Genomic DNA, 6,770 nt, shown 5'->3' on the forward strand with positions numbered 1-6,770 from the left:
CGCACCCACTCTCAGAGACACACACCTACAGACAGTACTGGGTAACACATCCACACTCAGACACACACCTACAGACAGTACTGGGTAACACACCCACACTCAGAGACACACACCTACAGACAGTACTGGGTAATACACCCACACTCAGAGACACACACCTACAGACAGTACTGGGTAACGCACCCACATTCAGAGACACTCACCTACAGACAGTACTGGGGAACGCACCCACACTCAGAGACACACACCTACAGACAGTACTGGGTAATGCACCCACATTCAGACACACACCTACAGACAGTACTGGGTGACACACCCACACTCAGAGACACACGCCTACAGACAATACTGGGGAACGCACCCACTCTCAGAGACACACACCTACAGACAGTACTGGGTAACACACCCACACTCAGAGACACACACCTACAGACAGTACTGGGGAACGCACCCACTCTCAGAGACACACACCTACAGACAGTACTGGGTAACACACCCACACTCAGAGACACACACCTACAGACAGTACTGGGTAACACACCCACACTCAGAGACACACACCTACAGACAGTACTGGGTAACGCACCCACATTCAGAGACACTCACCTACAGACAGTACTGGGTAATACACCCACACTCAGAGACACACACCGACAGACAGTACTGGGTAACACACCCACACTCAGATACACACACCTACAGACAGTACTGGGTAACACACCCACACTCAGAGACACACACCGACAGACAGTACTGGGTAACACACCCACACTCAGAGACACACACCTACAGACAGTACTGGGTAACGCACCCACATTCAGAGACACTCACCTACAGACAGTACTGGGTAATACACCCACACTCAGAGACACACACCGACAGACAGTACTGGGTAACACACCCACACTCAGAGACACACACCTACAGACAGTACTGGGGAACGCACCCACTCTCAGAGACACACACCTACAGACAGTACTGGGTAACACACCCACACTCAGAGACACACACCTACAGACAGTACTGGGTAATACACCCACACTCAGAGACACACACCTACAGACAGTACTGGGTAACGCACCCACATTCAGAGACACTCACCTACAGACAGTACTGGGTAATACAACCACACTCAGAGACACACACCGACAGACAGTACTGGGTGACACACCTACACTCAGAGACACGCACCTACAGACAGTACTGGGGAACGCACCCACACTCAGAGACACACACCTACAGACAGCACTGGGGAACGCACCCACTCTCAGAGACACACACCTACAGACAGTACTGGGTAACACACCCACACTCAGAGACACACACCTACAGACAGTACTGGGTAACACACCCACACTCAGAGACACACACCTACAGACAGTACTGGGTAACGCACCCACATTCAGAGACACTCACCTACAGACAGTACTGGGTAATACACCCACACTCAGAGACACACACCGACAGACAGTACTGGGTAACACACCCACACTCAGATACACACACCTACAGACAGTACTGGGTAACACACCCACACTCAGAGACACACACCGACAGACAGTACTGGGTAACACACCCACACTCAGAGACACACACCTACAGAAAGTACTGGGTAACGCACCCACATTCAGAGACACTCACCTACAGACAGTACTGGGTAATACACCCACACTCAGAGACACACACCGACAGACAGTACTGGGTAACACACCCACACTCAGAGACACACACCTACAGACAGTACTGGGTAATACACCCACACTCAGAGACACACACCTACAGACAGTACTGGGTAACGCACCCACATTCAGAGACACTCACCTACAGACAGTACTGGGTAATACAACCACACTCAGAGACACACACCGACAGACAGTACTGGGTGACACACCTACACTCAGAGACACGCACCTACAGACAGTACTGGGGAACGCACCCACTCTCAGAGACACTCACCTACAGACAGTACTGGGTAACACATCCACACTCAGAGTCACACACCTACAGACAGTACTGGGGAACGCACCCACTCTCAGAGACACACACCTGCAGACAGTCCTGGGTAACACACCCACACTCAGAGACACTCACCTACAGACAGTACTGGGTAATACACCCACATTCAGAGACACACACCTACAGACAGCACTGGGGAACGCACCCACTCTCAGAGACACACACCTACAGACAGTACTGGGTAACACACCCACACTCAGAGACACACACCTACAGACAGTACTGGGTAACACACCCACACTCAGAGACACACACCTACAGACAGTACTGGGTAACGCACCCACATTCAGAGACACTCACCTACAGACAGTACTGGGTAATACACCCACACTCAGAGACACACACCGACAGACAGTACTGGGTAACACACCCACACTCAGATACACACACCTACAGACAGTACTGGGTAACACACCCACACTCAGAGACACACACCGACAGACAGTACTGGGTAACACACCCACACTCAGAGACACACACCTACAGAAAGTACTGGGTAACGCACCCACATTCAGAGACACTCACCTACAGACAGTACTGGGTAATACACCCACACTCAGAGACACACACCGACAGACAGTACTGGGTAACACACCCACACTCAGAGACACACACCTACAGACAGTACTGGGTAACACACCCACACTCAGAGACACACACCTACAGACAGTACTGGGTAATACACCCACACTCAGAGACACACACCTACAGACAGTACTGGGGAACGCACCCACTCTCAGAGACACACACCTACAGACAGTACTGGGTAACACACCCACACTCAGAGACACACACCTACAGACAGTACTGGGTAATACACCCACACTCAGAGACACACACCTACAGACAGTACTGGGTAACGCACCCACATTCAGAGACACTCACCTACAGACAGTACTGGGTAATACAACCACACTCAGAGACACACACCGACAGACAGTACTGGGTGACACACCTACACTCAGAGACACGCACCTACAGACAGTACTGGGGAACGCACCCACTCTCAGAGACACTCACCTACAGACAGTACTGGGTAACACATCCACACTCAGAGTCACACACCTACAGACAGTACTGGGGAACGCACCCACTCTCAGAGACACACACCTGCAGACAGTCCTGGGTAACACACCCACACTCAGAGACACTCACCTACAGACAGTACTGGGTAATACACCCACATTCAGAGACACACACCTACAGACAGTACTGGGTAACACACCCACACTCAGAGACACACACCTACAGACAGCACTGGGGAACGCACCCACTCTCAGAGACACACACCTACAGACAGTACTGGGTAACACACCCACACTCAGAGACACACACCTACAGACAGTACTGGGTAACACACCCACACTCAGAGACACACACCTGCAGACAGTACTGGGTAACACACCCACACTCAGAGACACACACCTACAGACAGTACTGGGTAACACACCCACACTCAGAGACACACACCTACAGACAGTACTGGGTAACAGACCCACACTCAGAGACACACACCTACAGACAGTACTGGGTAATGCACCCACACTCAGAGACACACACCTACAGACAGTACTGGGGAACGCACCCACTCTCAGAGACACACACCTACAGACAGTCCTGGGTAATACACCCACATTCAGAGACACTCACCTACAGACAGTACTGGGTAACACACCCACACTCAGAGACACACACTGACAGACAGTACTGGGTAACACACCCACATTCAGAGACACTCACTGACAGACAGTACTGGGTAACACACCCACACTCAGAGACACACACCTACAGACAGTACTGGGTAACACATCCACACTCAGAGACACTCACTGACAGACAGTACTGGGTAACACATCCACACTCAGAGACACGCACCTACAGACAGTACTGGGTAACACACCCACACTCAGAGACACACACCTACAGACAGTACTGGGTAATACACTCACACTCAGAGACACACACCTACAGACAGTACTGGGGAACGCACCCACTCTCAGAGACACACACCTGCAGACAGTCCTGGGTAACACACCCACACTCAGAGACACTCACCTACAGACAGTACTGGGTAATACACCCACATTCAGAGACACACACCTACAGACAGTACTGGGTAACACACCCACACTCAGAGACACACACCTACAGACAGCACTGGGGAACGCACCCACTCTCAGAGACACACACCTACAGACAGTACTGGGTAACACACCCACACTCAGAGACACACACCTACAGACAGTACTGGGTAACACACCCACACTCAGAGACACACACCTGCAGACAGTACTGGGTAACACACCCACACTCAGAGACACACACCTACAGACAGTACTGGGTAACACACCCACACTCAGAGACACACACCTACAGACAGTACTGGGTAACAGACCCACACTCAGAGACACACACCTACAGACAGTACTGGGTAATACACCCACACTCAGAGACACACACCTACAGACAGTACTGGGTAATGCACCCACACTCAGAGACACACACCTACAGACAGTACTGGGGAACGCACCCACTCTCAGAGACACACACCTACAGACAGTCCTGGGTAATACACCCACATTCAGAGACACTCACCTACAGACAGTACTGGGTAACACACCCACACTCAGAGACACACACTGACAGACAGTACTGGGTAACACACCCACATTCAGAGACACTCACTGACAGACAGTACTGGGTAACACACCCACACTCAGAGACACACACCTACAGACAGTACTGGGTAACACATCCACACTCAGAGACACTCACTGACAGACAGTACTGGGTAACACATCCACACTCAGAGACACGCACCTACAGACAGTACTGGGTAACACACCCACACTCAGAGACACACACCTACAGACAGTACTGGGTAATACACTCACACTCAGAGACACACACCTACAGACAGTACTGGGGAACGCACCCACTCTCAGAGACACACACCTGCAGACAGTCCTGGGTAACACACCCACACTCAGAGACACACACTGACAGACAGTACTGGGTAACACATCCACACTCAGAGACACGCACCTACAGACAGTACTGGGTAACACACCCACATTCAGAGACACTCACTGACAGACAGTACTGGGTAACACATCCACACTCAGAGACATGCACCTACAGACAGTACTGGGTAACACACCCACATTCAGAGACACTCACTGACAGACAGTACTGGGTAACACATCCACACTCAGAGACACGCACCTACAGACAGTACTGGGTAACACACCCACACTCAGAGACACACACCTACAGACAGTACTGGGTAACACACCCACACTCAGAGACACGCACCTACAGACAGTACTGGGTGACATACCCACACTCAGAGACACACACCTACAGACAGTACTGGGTGACACACCCACTCTCAGAGACACACACCTACAGACAGTCCTGGGTAATACACCCACATTCAGAGACACTCACCTACAGACAGTACTGGGTAACACACCCACACTCAGAGACACACACTGACAGACAGTACTGGGTAACACACCCACATTCAGAGACACTCACTGACAGACAGTACTGGGTAACACACCCACACTCAGAGACACACACCTACAGACAGTACTGGGTAACACACCCACATTCAGAGACACTCACTGACAGACAGTACTGGGTAACACATCCACACTCAGAGACACGCACCTACAGACAGTACTGGGTAACACACCCACACTCAGAGACACACACCTACAGACAGTACTGGGTAATACACCCACACTCAGAGACACACACCTACAGACAGTACTGGGGAACGCACCCACTCTCAGAGACACACACCTGCAGACAGTCCTGGGTAACACACCCACACTCAGAGACACACACTGACAGACAGTACTGGGTAACACATCCACACTCAGAGACACGCACCTACAGACAGTACTGGGTAACACACCCACATTCAGAGACACTCACTGACAGACAGTACTGGGTAACACATCCACACTCAGAGACACGCACCTACAGACAGTACTGGGTAACACACCCACATTCAGAGACACTCACTGACAGACAGTACTGGGTAACACACCCACACTCAGAGACACACACCTACAGACAGTACTGGGTGACACACCCACACTCAGAGACACACACCTACAGACAGTACTGGGTGACACACCCATACTCAGAGACACACACCTACAGACAGCACTGGGTGACACACCCACACTCAGAGACACACACCTACAGACAGTACTGGGTGACACACCCACACTCAGAGACACACACCTACAGACAGTACTGGGTGACACACCCACACTCAGAGACACTCACCTACAGACAGTACTGGGTAACACACCCACACTCAGAGACACACACCTACAGACAGTACTGGGTAACACACCCACACTCAGAGACACACACCTACAGACAGTACTGGGTAACACACCCACACTCAGAGACACACACCTACAGACAGTACTGGGTAACACCCCCACACTCAGAGACACTCACCTACAGACAGTACTGGGTAACAGTCACACCCACACTCAGGGTCATGTACACAATGATACCCTGACTGCTCCTCTCTCTAAACTGAGACCTCACTTGGTTCAGTTTTGTACTGTTACCATGAGGCATTGGTTAAGGTGGGAGAAATGAACATTGTGAGTGTGGCCTCCAGCCCTGAGATTGTCCCAGGCTCATTTCAGGTATTACTCAGCAGTCAGCACAGAGTGCACAGTGCGATCCCACCAGCTGGGGCTACACCAACACCTCCAGTG

This window comes from Heterodontus francisci, chromosome 8 (assembly GCF_036365525.1).
Source record: "Heterodontus francisci isolate sHetFra1 chromosome 8, sHetFra1.hap1, whole genome shotgun sequence".
NCBI classification, from domain to species: domain Eukaryota; kingdom Metazoa; phylum Chordata; class Chondrichthyes; order Heterodontiformes; family Heterodontidae; genus Heterodontus; species Heterodontus francisci.